The following is a 17,154-nucleotide window of genomic DNA, read 5'->3' on the forward strand; positions in this document are numbered from 1 at the left end:
GGGATGTCCTAAGCATTACAATTTGGGTATGATTTGCTGGATGCTATCTACCTAGAATAAGAAAACCAAGGGCTCCTGAAATCTCTTAGCTAGAGCACTGTCTAGGAAACTAAGAACAATTATCCAAAGATTTTCCCTCAACCCTTTTCTTTGCAACTACAGTCTTGATGACATAAGACTGAAATAAATCACAAAGGGATTAAATAAAGGAAAATATTGAATATCTGTTGAAAAATACCAACAAGTATGGAAATTTCACATCACCCTTCTTAAGCTAAACATAAAATATTAGAGCTGTTGCTAGTTTCATCACAACATAGGAAGGTAAGATGAATGAATCCTGTCTAGGCTCTAACTAGAAAAACAACTCATAAAAATTATTAGGTTTAAAGTGTTGGTACTTAGCGATATAGTCTCTGGATGATCCAATCAATAGTGGCTTTCAACAAACAGAAAAATACTACAAAAATAATCCTGAATGTCTTGATAAAATTAATTGTTCTGAGCAGGTGAAATAGAAGAGTATGTAGCTGCTCCTGTTATCATAATTTCCATATAGTACATGCAAATTTCAAAGATAATTGCTTTTAGGTTTAAAATTCCAAATCACAGCTGACAGATAAAAATCAATATTTTGCTTCTTTGCTACAGAGATTTTTAGAGCCCTATAATCAGCACAGGATTAATCATTTCAACTATGATTGTGCAGCCTGAAAGGAAGAGGGAAGTTGATTTACAAATGTTCTCCTGAGGGAAGTCAGGCAATGACATAGCTCATCACACTGAAATGCAGGAGCTTCCATTGAGCATTATTTTTATGCATAGAAAAATGAACTATGTTGTCAAATCTTCCTTTTCCCTTGACATTTACAATAGCAGGAAAACGTGATGACTGACGACTCATTCATTTTTAATCATTTTAGAAGGAACCATGTCTCAAAAACAAAACAAAACAAAACAAAAAACTAGTTTTAGAATTTACATTGCAAAATCGATTTAAATTTCTACCAAAACCCCATCTTTTTCTCCAATGAAGACTTGAGAAAATCATCAGTCATAATAATTACAACTCTGAAAACATTTCTACTTCCTCAAGTCAAATTTTCTGATAAATGATAAAATGCAAAGGTTTTCTCCTTTCCTAGGGCATGTTAGTCAGTACTTGTGCCCAGTTTCTTTCCTCAGAACTCTAGAACAATGATCAACTCTACAGTGTCTCATAGCAACTTATCAATACATTTCAGTTTCAAAGCATTAGAAGCATAGCCCTAAGCAAAAGGTTATACATTCTCTCTCTCTCTCTCTCTCTCTCTCTCTCTCTCTCTCTCTCTCTCTCTCTCTCACACACACACACACACACACACACACACACACACACACACACACACACATATAGAATCATTTCCCCATGCAGAACCCAAAGCATACCTGTAAACTAAACTGTAGGATCCAAAGTATACGCTGGGATTTTAGGGACTTTAGAGTTTTTGTCTTTTCATGACTAGTACATAATCTAGAAAAGATGAGTCTTTCATCAGCTGTCTGCTGGCAGTTTGAACTGCAAATATATTGTTTTCTCTTAAGTCTTGAGGATATGAAATTTAGACTGGCATTCTCCAGCTCCTTACTTCTAAATGGTTATATTTAAATAAAAGTATTTTAGTATGGTACATTCTTACTCATACACACACACACACACACACACACACACACACGTGCGCGCACACACACATACACAAGAGTTTTCATATAGGATAGAAGAAGTCTAAATAATTAGAGGTGGTTTCTACAAAAAACTTGATGTGTTAATTCCTGATAAATACTGGTTCTTTTCTAGCTTATATTATTCAGTTATAACCCAAAAGTTAAGAGAATTACAAAGGAACTGAGACTGTAATGTGGCATACAACTAATTTCTTTGCATTTTAAAATTACATAAAAGATGATTAGAAAGATATTTTATACCAATTTCACATTCAGTCATTATGAAATTTACTACAGAGTCCTAAGATAATCAAAAATATATTTACATGTATAAGGTAATGATCCTATAATCTGAGCCCTTGGAAGGCCAGAATAGAAGGATAGATAATGTAAGGTCAGTTTGAAAAACAAAATGAAGCAGTACCTTAAATAGAATGACAGGGTTATGAGAGGAAAGGAAGGAGGGAGAGAGAGACGCAGAAGTAGGAGGAAGAGAAGGAGAAGGAAGAGGAAAGGAAAAAGTCACAACCCATAAAGACAGCTCTAAAACAATTCCACGTGATTTATTTCACTATATGGGCTCCAATCTTAGAGTGCTACTGAAAGTCATAAAATATAAACTTCCAGGCAGTTCAACTAGTAGTAGACAGGTATCTTAATATAGAGGAGGATTTTGAAAACGCAAATGTTGAAAAATTACAAAAAAAGGACTCTCAATTATCTGCCATCAGAGATATTTCCTGTGTCAACTCAAAACTTCCTGTAGAGTCAGCACATAGTCCATTGTTCTACAAATCTCCAACCCTTCCCTTCAACCAAGACAAAGAGTATCTCTTCATAGTTCCTGAAGACATAAATACAAGTAACATGAAATGAATGAGCAGATTGTACTTACATATTTAGTATAGTGTGTGTGTGTGTTGCACATTTACATATTTGAAGTAAATACAATAAAAACACAAATATGAAAGAGAAGGAGGGGTCTTTGGAAGGTTCGGAATGACAAATTGGAAAGGGGAGATGATATAATTATAATCTCAAAAGATAAAAATTGTGAGGCAGAATGTGTTCATTTTCATGTTTTCTAAAGAGACTGGTGTTTTAAAGCAGCTGATAAGTTGAAAAAGAAGAATGTAATAGATGCACATTTCCAGGAAATACAGTGCTTTGGGTTGCTGTAATTTAAAAAGCACCTGTTTCCCATCAAATGACAGAAAGACTAGTGCTGAGGAGTTCCTATTTCCCTATGTATAGTGACAGAACATGTAAACAGTAAACATTAATTGAAAAGTAAAGAGAAAATGTCAGTTTAGAGACTCCACCTGATGGAAAACTAGCTAAGCTACCTACTCTTAGCTATGATTATTTTGGCCTTGATGCTATCCTCTCCAAAGAACATTTCTGCAAACTCAGGCACCAGTTGAACGATTTACTTTTCAGTGCCCTGAAAGAAAAGCACTTCATACATGGGTAAATTTTGTTTAGTTAAGGCTTCAAGACAGAATGATTGTTAATTATGTTGCTTCTCCTCCATGTTTCTTGTATAGTATTGTTAGCTGTACTTTAAAATAGTGACGTTTTCTCATATAATTTCTCTGATGCAGAGAGTACTACATTTCTAAACTATTTTATGTTTTTGAAAATCCATTAACTTTGTTTAAATACCTTTTAGAAACCATCTGTTCCTCTTCTCTGTACGCTATTACCCCTTTTCTTACACAGACTGTTTAGCTCATAGAATTCAACTAAAATCTTGTAATTTTCTTTGACTGTGACAAGTGAAAGGATTTCAGCATCCTCTTAAACAATGCTTGGTAGCTTCTATATAACACTAATCATCTTATGATCTATTTTATACTATTTTGGGGATTGTGTTACAGTCAGCATTGTATTATACAAAGAATAAAGAGATAATGTGTTATATTATGGCCAGAACAAGGATTTAATAAGATGTGAATGATGCTACAATACACATTGAAGCAAAGCATTGTTTTCTGTCATCTCATAGCCTGAGCTTTTAGCTCAAAAGCAAGAGTAGCACACACACTCAAAAGCATTTGCATGGAACTTTCCTTACTTAAACCAACAGTGATATTATTTTGAAATCAGAAGAACTTGAACATATTTTATAACATGACATACAATCAATGTAACTAGATGAATGCCATAGTGTTTCTAACTTTTTCAGCAACTTTATATCTATAATTGGTTCACAAACTCATTTTTTGAATATTTTATTAATTTACATTCCAAATATTATCCCCTTTCCCGCTTTTCCTTCTGGAGACCCTCTATCCCATCATCCTCCCTTCCCCTGCTCCTACTAGGGTACTTAGCCATCTGCCCACCCACTCTCTCCTACCCACCCTGGCATTCCTCTACAATGGTGCATGGAGCCTTCCCAGGAACAAGAGCCTCTCTTCCCATTGATGTTCCACAGGCCATCCTCTGCTACATCTGTGGCTGGAGCCATGGGAGCCTCCATGTATACTCTTTGGTTGATGGTCTAGTCCCTGAGAGCTTTGGGGGGGGTCTAGTTAGTTGATATTGTTCCTATGGTGTTGCAAACCCTTTCAGCTCCTTCATTCCTTTCTCTAACTGCTCCATTGGAGACTCCACACTCAGTCCAATGGCTGGCTGAAAGCAACCTCATCTGTATTTGCCAGGCTCTGAAAGAACCTCGCAGGAGACAGCTATATCAGTCTCCTGTCAGCAAGCACTTTCTGGCATACACAATAGTGTCTGGATTTGGTGTCTGTAAATGGGATGGATTTCCAGGTGGGGCAGTCTCTGGATGGCCTTTCCTTCAGTCTCTGTATCACACTTTGTCTCTATATTTCCTCTTGTGAGTGTTTTGTTTCCCCTTCTAAGAAGTACTAAAGCATCCACACTTAGCTCTTCCTTCTTTTTGAGCTTCATGTGGTCTGTGAATTGTGTTTTGGTAATCTGAGCTTTTAGGCTAATATCCACTTATCATTGAGTGCATACCGTGTGTGTTCTTTTTTTTTTTATTCGATATAATTTATTTACATTTCAAATGATTTCCCCTTTTCTAGCCCCCCCACTCCCCGAAAGTCCCGTAAGCCCCCTTCTCTTCCCCTGTCCTCCCACCCACCCCTTCCCACTTCCCCGTTCTGGTTTTGCTGAATACTGTTTCACTGAGTCTTTCCAGAACCAGGGGCCACTCCTCCTTTCTTCTTGTACCTCATTTGATGTGTGGATTATGTTTTGGGTATTCCAGTTTTCTAGGTTAATATCCACTTATTAGTGAGTGCATACCATGATTCACCTTTTGAGTCTGGGTTACCTCACTTAGTGTGATATTCTCTAGCTCCATCCATTTGCCTAAGAATTTCATGAATTCATTGTTTCTAATGGCTGAATAGTACTCCATTGTGTAGATTATACCACATTTTTTACATCCACTCTTCTGTTGAGGGATACCTGGGTTCTTTCCAGCATCTGGCAATTATAAATAGGGCTGCTATGAACATAGTAGAGCATGTATCCTTATTACATGGTGGGGAGTCTTCTGGGTATATGCCCAGGAGTGGTATAGCAGGATCTTCTGGAAGTGAGGTGCCCAGTTTTCGGAGGAACCGCCAGACTGATTTCCAGAGTGGTTGTACCAATTTGCAACCCCACCAGCAGTGGAGGAGTGTTCCTCTTTCTCCACACCCTCTCCAACACCTGCTGTCTCCTGAATTTTTAATCTTAGCCATTCTGACTGGTGTAAGATGAAATCTTAGGGTTGTTTTGATTTGCATTTCCCTAATGACTAATGAAGTTGAGCATTTTTTAAGATGCTTCTCCGCCATCCGAAGTTCTTCAGGTGAGAATTCTTTGTTTAACTCTGTACCCCATTTTTTAATAGGGTTGTTTGGTTTTCTGGAGTCTAACTTCTTGAGTTCTTTATATATATTGGATATTAGCCCTCTATCTGATGTAGGATTGGTGAAGATCTGCCAACCGAATCCAAGAACACATCAAAACGATCATCCACCATGATCAAGTAGGCTTTATCCCGGGAATGTAGGGTTGGTTCAATATACGGAAATCCATCAATACAATCCACTACATAAACAAACTCAAAGAACAAAACCACATGGTCATTTCAGTGGATGCTGAAAAAGCATTTGACAAAATTCAGCATCCCTTCATGCTTAAAGTCTTGGAGAGAACAGGAATTCAAGGCCCATACCTAAACATAGTAAAAGCAATATACAGCAAACCGGTAGCCAGCATCAAACTAAATGGAGAGAAACTTGAAGCAATCCCACTGAAATCAGGGACCAGACAAGGCTGCCCCCTTTCTCCTTATCTTTTCAATATTGTACTTGAGGTACTAGCTCGGGCAATTCGACAACATAAGGAGGTCAAAGGGATACAAATTGGAAAGGAAGAAGTCAAACTATCATTATTTGCAGACGACATGATCGTCTACCTAAGTGACCCAAAGAACTCCACTAGAGAGCTCCTACAGCTGATAAACAACTTCAGCAAAGTGGCAGGTTATAAAATCAACTCAAGCAAATCAGTGGCCTTCCTATACTCAAAGGATAAGCAGGCTGAGAATGAAATTAGGGAAATGACCCCCTTCACAATAGCCACAAACAGTATAAAGTATCTTGGGGTGACTCTTACCAAACATGTGAAAGATCTGTATGACAAGAACTTCAAGACTCTAAAGAAAGAAATGGAAGAAGACCTCAAAAAGTGGGAAAACCTCCCATGCTCATGGATCGGTAGAATCAATATAGTTAAAATGGCCATTTTGCCTAAAGCACTATACAGATTCAATGCAATACCCATCAAAATCCCAACTCATTTCTTCACAGAGTTAGAAAGAGCAATTATCAAATTCATGTGGAACAACAAAAAACCCAGGATAGCTAAAACTATTCTCAGCAACAAAAGAAAATCTGCGGGAATCAGTATCCCTGACCTCAAGCAATACTACAGAGCAATAGTGTTAAAAACTGCATGGTATTGGTACAGTGACAGGCAGGAGGATCAATGGAACAGGATTGAAGATCCAGAAATGAACCCACACACCTATGGCCACTTGATCCTCGACAAAGAGGCTGAAAACATCCAATGGAAAAAAGATAGCCTTTTCAACAAATGGTGCTGGTTCAACTGGAGGTCAGCATGCAGAAGAATGCGAATTGATCCATCCTTGTCTCCTTGTACTAAGCTCAAATCCAAATGGATCAAGGACCTCCACATAAAGCCAGACACGCTGAAGCTAATAGAAAAGAAACTGGGGAAGACCCTTGAGGACATCGGTACAGGGAGAAAGTTTCTGAACAGAACACCAATAGCGTATGCTCTAAGAGCAAGAATTGACAAATGGGACCTCATAAAATTACAAAGTTTCTGTAAGGCAAAGGACACCATCAAGAGGACAAATCGGCAACCAACAAATTGGGAAAAGATCTTCACCAATCCTACATCAGATAGTGTGTGTTCTTTTGTGACTGTGATACCTCCCGCAGAATGATATTTTGTAGTTCCATCCATTCGCCTAAGAATTTCATGAAGTCATTGTTCTTAACAGCTGAGTAGTACTCCATTGTATAAACATACCACATTTTCTGTATCCATTTCTCTGTTGAAGGACATCTGAGTTCTTTCCAGCTTCTGGCTATTATAAATAAGGTAGCTATGAACATAGTGGAGCATGTGTCCTTGTTATTTGTTGGAGCATTTTTTGGGTATATGCCAAGGAGTGGTAGAGCTGGGTTCTCAGGTATTACTAAGTCCAATTTTCTGAGGAACCTCCAGACTCATTTCCAGAGTTATTGTACCAGGCTACAACAAACTCTTATTGTTCATATGGAACACTTCTTGCAAAAAAATTATAGAAATTAAAAAAATCCCCACATCTTCTGGCCTTCTTACTTATTTGTATTCCCATACATATGTATAAACATGTAAACACTTATGCATGTTTATGTGTGTGTGTGTGTTCATGTATGTTCACATACAATAACAGAATATAATATTAATATAACTACACTCCAGTTTGTTTTTTCATTAAGTAGGAACATATATTTCTGTGGTTATTTTGTTTCTTGCCAAATATTGATGCTGACAATCAGTCTCATATAATGGTCTGAGGAAATACCAAATGAGGTCTAATAAAAGTAATTATTTATAAACCACAAACATTGTCTTTCACAGAAGCATTCTTATGTCAAGAATCTAGAGATCTATGAATCTCTCTCTTTCTCTCGCTCTTTCTCTCCCTCTCCCGCTCTTCCCCTCTCTCTCTTTCTATCTCTGTCTGGCACACACATACACACAGACCTACATGTATTTTCATGTATAGGATGAGGTAAGAGCAATTAAAGGGAAGACTTCTTAGGACACAGTTTTGTCATAGTTCTAGAAATAATTAATGAGAATGAAGACTTTTTATAAAAGAAACTGATACATAAATGGATGGTACATTAAAGAATTTCATTCTCACTTTCTATATTCCTTTCAAAATAACTAAACAAAAGGCTGTATATCATGTATTTTAGGGATTAAGACATGTAGAATTGCTAACAAATATTTAAATGTAGAATTGATGTTTTTAATTTTTTATCAAAATCTTAGAGAAAGTGGTTAGAGATTAAAAAAAACTATAGCACTTTAAATTTTCAAATGATTTCAAATTCTTCCTGTTCTGAAAACACTGGTTACAAAATCATGTACTTTTAAAAGAGGATGACTTTCTTAGATATGCCTAAGCCTAAAATCCAATGGCTGACTCACCTATATCATGGTTAAAGCCCATGCTTATTTGGGTTGTATGGTGGTGTGCAAGCATTTGACAGGCATGATGTCAAAATGTAGTAGGAAAGTGGCTCACAGAGTAATTCATGACTTATGAAAATCTGATTGCATTATTAGTTCATAATTTGAGCCCAAGGAATCATTTTGAATTTGTACTCTGAACCATCATTCTCTAGAGAACCCAAGTAATTCTGCAAGTGTAAGAGAAGAAAGAGGGTGTACTTCTATTCATTGATCAATTCTGTCTATAGCTTGTGTGAAGCAGAATGTGTTCTGTGGGTATCACATTTCGGGGTGAGGTTTTCAGATAATCATGAATGAATATTCAACATCAGATGAAAAGGTATTTGTTTGTGTGCTTTCCCTCATTTTCTTGTATTAAAGAACTAAAGAAACTCCATGTGGAATATTGATAAACATTTAGGAGAAAAATGACTATTAGTTTCACTACTTTCCCTATGAGAATTTCAAAATTAGTATACACCCTAGTAATTTCAAGAAGCAAAAAGATATACTTAGCATATACCTAATACAAACTCTACCTACATGTCTTTGCCGAAAAAAATAATGTTTAGATATCCTTGGGCTGCATGTTTGTAAGGCAGCCTACAATATCTTGTACCGGGAGGCTCCCATAACACAATGTAGTGTAGTGTTCATATATTTTTGTTTCTAAGATAAAGTTTTTGGGCATGGTTGGCTTCTTAGCAGTCTTCACTACTTGCTTTGTAGATACTGCTTTACTGTGTCCTAAGTTACTGCCTGGTGTGCAGCTTATTTCTCAGACTCTTCTTATAATGACCCCAGTCACATTGACTGAGCATTGCTAATATTAATTCACTTTAACATAATCATCTCTATTTTATGTCCAGTCTTCACATGAAGTCACACAATAAGGACTAGCTTCACTCATCAGTTATGGAGTGAATGGAACTCAGTTCATTCAATACTAACATCCTTAAAGCACTTTTGTTTTATTCATGTATCTGCATCGAAACCTGAGGAATTTCAACAAGTCTTGAAGAACCAGTGTAGACTATAATTTCAATTTCATTTTACCATCCTGAGATTAAAATGTATATAATGGTTATTTTATAGGTTTTACTAGTTAATTGTATGATAAATTTAAAATAAATTAGTGCAGTTACTATTGTCAAAGCACAGTAAAATGATGACAACATTAGTTCTCCTTGTGCCTTTGTTAGAATAGCAGAGAGACCCTCCAGTAGCCTAGCTCAATCCTCATTCCCTTTTCTTTAGGGTGAAACAGTTCATTCTCCCAGAATCTCAAGCCAGACAAATAATCCACTGCCATTGTGTTAATTAATCTTTTTAGAAATTGCTAATAGATGCTACTTTTCAAACTCTCAGTAGAGATTTAAGTCCATTTTATCACAACAGAGGTGGTGATTTGAATCAGGACTTTGCTAATGCCATAGCTCACAATTTTAGGAAGCTGAATTACCAAATATTTCACGATGGTCTTAAGGCCTGACAGAGCTAACAACAGGACAGTGAGGTGGAGGGAATAGAGCAAATTAGGGATGTTGAGTTGCTAAAGAATGAGTTGTCCAGCAATAACGTCCAAAAACAGATTTAGCCTATTAGTATCTATTATAAATATAGTTTGATCATATACTTAATTTGCAGTTCCTTAGCGTTCTGAAATTATTGATTTTGTGACACTTTATGTATAAAGTTGAACTGTATGGAGCAAAGCCACAGGTAACAAGACTGCTGAATAAGAACACTCAGCAATTTTGCCCCAAATTCTCATTAATGATGAGCATCATAGGAAGAAGGTATTTGATTTTTGGCTTGTAATTTCAAAATTAGAAAGTTTTTCCAGTGTTATTATATTACAAATAATATTATTTATAATATGTAAAGTGAAATGATCTACTGAATATTAAATTGTGAATTCTTATAATATATTAATATATTTTAAATTCTCAAGAGAGCTGAGGTGATGGTTCAGTGATTAGAAGAACTGGCTGTTCTATTCAAGGACTGAAGTTTGAATCCCAGCCCCCACATGGCAGGACGCAACCCTCTGTAAATTCATTTCTTGAAAATCTGATGACCTCTTCTGTCCTTAACTGGCACCATGCTTGCATATAGTGCACAGACATACTTCTAGGCAAGCACCACTACATAAAATTAAAATAAATACATACACTTTTAAATGCTCAGATTTATTTGGGAATAAATGAAATATAAATAAATAAAAATAATTAAATGGAAATTATATGTTAATTTATTTACCTCAATATCAAAACATAAAAATTATGTCAGTAAATAATATTTTCTATCCCTAAAAATCATATTTAATACTTTCTATGAAGAATAATAGCTATTTACAATTTTAAGCCTATTTATAATGATTCTGCCGAAGAGATATGAAAGAAGAGTATTATTTCCTTAAGAAATTTCATTTTAAATGAGACTTCCTAGATTGTGGTTGGTAGATACTAAATATTTGAGAAATGAATTAAATCTCTCAAATTTAATCTTGAGACAAGGACAATATGATAATTAAACTTTAAAGACTAAAGAAATGTAATAATACTCTTGGTTAAAAGTTATATACTACATGACAACTGATTGTGATTCCTTTTGCTGAGGATTTAGAAAATATTAATTTAGAATAAATCCATACAGCACATTAACTTTACTGTTAAAGCAGTTGTTTTGCATGGAATTACATTGCAAGCACTTTCAGTGTAACTTTGATAAAGGTAAAGAGTAGCACAGAGCATGCCATTGTTTAAGAAAGCAATCTCTGATAAGTGGATATTAATTAGCCCAGAAGCCCTGAATACCCAAGGCACAAATTGCATAACAAATGACTCCCATGAAGAAGTATGGAGAGGGTCCTGATCCTGGAAAGGATTGATCTAGCATTGGAAGGGAATATAAGGACAGAGAAAAAGGAGGGAGGTGATTGGAGAAGGGATGGAGAGAAGAAGGTTTATGGGACATATGGGGAGGGGAGATCTGGGAAAGGGGAAATCATTTGGAATGTAAACAAAGAATATAGAAAATAAAAATATTAAAAAAAGAAAGCATGTGGCTGAGAAAAAGATGCCTTTTGTTATCATTTTAAGAAGCAGAAAGATTTTATCTTAGAGCAGAAGGGAAGTAACACAGAGACCCACAACTGTAGCATGAGAGACTTTGGAGTAGTCAGTCCTAAATAAGATGTCTTCATCAAAGCTTTCCCTGCAAGGCTCAGTCATCTATGCAGAAGAAGAGATGCAAAGACTGTAAGATCCAGAAGTGATGGGTAACTCTAAAAACTGATACACACATTAATTCACAGACAGTGTGGCAGCATGAACAAGACCCACACAGGTTCAAGTCACACGGTGTTGCAGCATTAAAAGTTGGAATATGCCAGGAGATCTCACTCCTAAACAAGCAGCAATTTGCAATTGATATCTGCTGACAAATTGAAACTCAGATGTTTCTAATGGAGTGTCTTGTGCATAGAAGCAGGGTCCATACCCATGAATAGTTTGAATAACACAAAAATAAATGCCATAGATTTTTGGCAGGGGTGTCAATTATCTTTTCTTCTTTTGATTTGTTTTCAGTTTCTTAGTTTTGATTTTTATTTTTGTGTTTTCTTGGTTTGGGTTTTCAAAGAGAGAGAGAAAAATGGAGAAACAAAGTTGAGTCAAAAGCCAGGTGAGGCAGATCTGGTAGGAGATGGAGGACGGGAAAGACGTGATCAGAATTTAAGGTGTAATTTTTAAAATTAAAACAAAAGAAAAATTAATTTAAGTCAGTAAGATAGGTCCAATAGCCATCATAACTAATATACTTTAATAAGCAAAAGCCTTCACACCTAAAGAAAACATAGGGGTGTGTCTTCATAAGACAAAGTTATACGAGGAACATTGTTTGAAGATAACCATTGGAAATCCAAAGCCGGTTCCAGGAAGAGCAGAAATAGTATTATCTTACTCATGGATTTGCTGTATTTCAGAGCCATGGAAAAACAAACTATTGTTATAAACCTAAGAAAAACCAGGAAAACACTAGTTGCCAGGTCATTGGCACATATTGCAAACACTGTTGTCTTAATGTTCGTCTCAGAAAATACAGTAGCATTTTGTGAGTAAGGACAAAGAATTGTCTGTTTCACCTTCGCCAGAGATCATTATCTATAATCAAAACTGGGATCACAGGCAACTAGAGTGCAGCCCTTCATCCTCATGGCTGGAAAAGCCTTCCTTTCTTTTACCCATCATAATAATTCTGTTTAAACCACACCAAACCTTTATTTTACTAGTAGTAGTTATTTCTGCTAAGAAAAATCTCCCCACAACATTGTAACTCCCAGCAGGACTCTACCCTCTGACTGTCATGGAGTACATAACTCGTTCCTTTGATTAATATTCATTAAATAATACCATTTTAGCAACTCACAGCAACTCCTCAGGGGGCATTTACAGCAACAGGAAGCATAGTATTCTACATATTTGCAGTGGGCTGGAATAGGAAACCAGTGGCCACAAACAAGCCACAATGCTAAGAAAAGGACTGTATTCGACTGAAGATAACTACTGATCATTCTGAGCAGTTGGGAAAGACGGATTTTCTCTGGCTTGGGAATCATTTATGCTAGGTGCCTGTGGATATGGGAAAAGGATAGCTAAAAATAGAAATGTGCAGAGAGGATACCAGTTAACCAAGGAGGACATAGGTTAGGAAATGGTGTGTCAAAATTTTAAAGAAAATTAGGCATTTGAGAAAATGGAATTCAGATGTACTATTATATGGACACATGTCAGAAAGCATGAAATTTTATATTATTTGTTTATGCGCAAATTACTCAGAAAAAAATGCAACATTAGAGATCATGTGAAAATGCATGTTTTTCCCATGCCCTTGAGTTTACCTAGAACATTTGTCTTGAGTACCTCATCAGCCTGACACAATGTGCTGTATAGACATCACAATGATGATTTGCTATTCTTTAACGAATAAGCTCCCCTGGTTTCTGACTCTGCACGTCAATAGCAAATTAGGTTAAACATGGTATGATCCTCAAGTAAGTTTTAATAAGCTACTGACTTTGACTTCTCTAGACATTTGCAGAGTTCATGTCAACTGGAGAAAATCTTGTAGAAAATCTCCTTTCTGATATTACTACCTGTGCAACAATGTTTAAGTTCTATCTAAACTCTGTTTCCTGTTTAGTACTGGCAGAGAGAGAAATGCCTTTTGAATGGAGACTTAATTAACCTAATTTTCCCTCATTATCTATCAGACCAAAGATCAGTGAACAGGCCCTTTCACAGATTCTTGCTTTTCTAAGATGTAAGCCATTTTGCCAGCCTAGCTTGTAGGCTTGTTTCACATACCTATTCAAAATGTCTCTTAACATATTAGCCCATTCAAATCTCACAATTCAGTGACTGTAGCAAAACTAAAATACTGTGTTCTTACGATGTTTTGACATTTTCATATATTCATGGATTACTAGTACATTCTGTTCACACGTGCTTTTACCATCTATCATCCCATACTTCCTAAGGAAGATAGAAAGGAAGACAACAAAAGGGTCATACATATTAAGTGCATTCCGTTGCAGTGTCTCCTTTGCATGCTATATTCTATTTTCTGGCAATAACAAAATTCCTGAAGCAATTCATTCTTTTCTCCTACATCTGAAAGCTAGAAAGTCCAGGACATGGGAACACCACTACTGCATCCCAACAAGGTAAAACTGCGGAGGTCCATGTAAGCAAGGACACAACAAACAGAGTGAAAGACCATTTCTTTATAATACAAAAATGTACATTTCTATAAAATAAATGCTATTCCTTCCAATAAACTAATACTGCTCAAAAACTCTACCCCCTCACATAGAGCATTGGCAATTAAGTCAGCATGAATGTCAGAGGGTGAAAGCCAAATGCCAATTGTGCTATAGAAACTGCACCCTTATTTTCTGGGTTTCTATTATTATTATCTCATATATGACAGTCAATCAAGATAAGTCCTTAGTACTCGCTCTCATGTATCTATGACAAAATGCTCACCTTTTAGCTCATATTTTTAATACTTAGGCACATACTTGGAACTAGAGAAGGGAGGGTCCAACTGGAAACAGGTACCTTCCCTAACCCCTGCTTGCTCTGGAAGGTTAGCAAACTTGGCCACGTACCCCTACTTCATGATGCACTGCCTCACTTCAAGCTCAGAAAGATGGAGACATGTGAGTATAAATGGAAATCACAGAAAGCCTTATTCTCAGCTTATTTTTTGAATATTTTGGTAGGAGCATCACAATGTCTGACTGCCACAGTGTAGGCTCAGGTGGGAAACAGAACTCAGTCATCAATTAAAGGAATCACGTGGTTCTAAAAGAAGAAACTCATGCGATCTTAAATATGTTCTTCTGTGCTATCTTTTCTTCTCCTCCCTAATTGCTTCTTACCTCACTCAGGCACATTCTGTTACTAGAATATTAATATGCCCTATCAAGTAATCCTAAGACAAAAGGACAAGTTATTTTATGCATGCAATTTGTGTATTGTATTTCACTAATCTTTTCTGTTTTATGGTACTATTTTTCAACGTCTTTGATGTACTGACTTAAGGCTTTTCCGGATTGTCCTGTATTTATTGTCTTACTGAAATTTTTAAGACATGTTTTCCAGAAGAATCTAGGAATTGTAGAGATAGAATGCTCAGGTAGTTTTTCAATAAAGAGATTATTTATCCTGGATTTCAGTGTTTTTTTTTTTTCAGCAAGTGCTTTTGTGATTACTTTCATTTGACCTTAGCCCTTAAATTGCAGCCATTTCTTTACTGACTTATAGTTCTGACCCCATTTCTTTGGAAGTTGATGGTCACAGGTCATTTCTGTCTTCCAGAGCCTCTAGGATTAGTAACTTCGCAGGAGGTAATAACTCTGACAGCAAACAATGCATAGTGCATCTGTATTTTAACCTTGTTGCTCACAAAGGAGTCATAAATAGGATCCATCTTCTTTCTTTCTTTCTTTCTTTCTTTCTTTCTTTCTTTCTTTCTTTCTTTCTTTCTTTCTTTCTTTCTTTTTCCCTTCCTTCCTTCCTTCCTTCCTTCCTTCCTTCCTTCCTTCCTTCCTTCCTTCCTTCTTTCTTTCTTTCCTTTGATTTTTTTGGATGCCTTCATTTGTTGGTTTGTTAGTTTGTTTTCTTTCCCTTTACAACCCTGCCAACTGGAGATTTTATAGCCAGAGTGTAATAGTCAGACACAAGATGTCACCACAGTTATTTTTAGCTTTCAGTTTTTATTATTATTACTATAGAAAAGATCTATCTTGTTTCTCAGGTTGGCAATTTCTTCTTAATATTTATTGTTAAATGTTATATCAATAGTTTTTATTTTTCATTTTTATTGGTTATTTTATTTAATTACATTTCAAATGTTACCCCTCTTCACAGTTTCCTGTCCTTCACAGCTCCCTATCTCTTCCTCCCTACCCCTGCCTCTCAGGGGGTGTCCCCCCACCAGCCCACCAACTCCTGCCTCAGTGGCCTAGTGTTCCCCTACCCTGGCCATCTAGCCTCCACTGCATTGAGTTATGTAGGCTCTCACATACATACAAACAAAAACCAATATATGCAAAAACTTAAAGATTGATTTGTCATTTGTTGCCTAGATGAAGATGTAAAAAGACATAACACAACACTTCAGCTTTAAGCAGAGAAAAAGCACACACACACATGAGTTTTAATCATTGCAGATGAGCCAAGTTCTGCAGGCCAAGTCAAACCATAAATTCCCCCACAGTCTTCAAGGCTAATATTACAATATTTAAACAAATAAGCAATTTCTTGGTGGTAGAATTAGAAAGGAGAACATTTCAAAAGATGTTTGTTTAGATGGGACTCAATCTGAACTTAATTTATTATCATATCAGAACCTAACATATGAACTCATATCTATAATTATTTATTATTTTTGACAGGGTAACTGTCTAATCTACAAAGTAAAAATGATTTAAAACAAAATGATTTATCACTCTACACTTGATCTTAGCCAAAAGGCCGAGAAGCGATGATGATTTAGCATTCTAAATGATCAACAGATTTGTCAAAATTATGGGAGTCCACCTCAACTTAATTCTTTCCCAGTGAGATTTCCCATTCATTCCTTTGTGTTGAGTAATCCAGAAAAACAGTTTTCACCACAGGCATACAGTGTCTACATTGGCCTACATTTATTATCAGTTGGCAATTTTCACTATTCTTCCTTCTTTCCATTGAGGTTGCTCCAACTTACTCTTAGTCGTATATCAGCCTCTCTGAGGAACCCTCCTCACACAGATCCTCCATTCTCTAGGGATGCCAACACTTGGTGGTAGGTAGAACAGGGTCCCTCCTAGCCTAGTGCTTTCATCATTTTATCAAGGTCTCTGTAAACTTTTTTTTTTTGTCATACTAGAGCATAACTTCATGATATCCTCCTATTACCTGTTTTCATTCCCTTGAAGCACCAACTCTTTATGGGGACCCAGACCACCTCTTTCCCGTAGATACTATCAGTTTTCTAGCTCATTTCCATCCTTTTCTACCAGCTGCCATTCAATAGAAACACTTTCAACTGATGCTGTCCAATGACCAAATTGGGCAGCAACTCAGTCAGTTTTCTTGCTACCAGTCC

At 36.4% G+C, this 17,154-nt stretch overlaps 1 protein-coding gene and 1 pseudogene across 1 annotated transcript in view; both read right to left on the reverse strand.

The window, feature by feature from the left end:
- The window catches only part of Lrp1b (LDL receptor related protein 1B), a 1,719,438-nt gene that overhangs the window by 476,929 nt on the left and 1,225,355 nt on the right, over positions 1-17,154 (reverse strand). The gene's annotated exons all lie outside the window — the stretch shown is intronic.
- LOC127686613 (uncharacterized) lies at positions 16,456-16,550 on the reverse strand (annotated as a pseudogene).

This window comes from Apodemus sylvaticus, chromosome 5 (assembly GCF_947179515.1).
Source record: "Apodemus sylvaticus chromosome 5, mApoSyl1.1, whole genome shotgun sequence".
NCBI lineage: Eukaryota > Metazoa > Chordata > Mammalia > Rodentia > Muridae > Apodemus > Apodemus sylvaticus.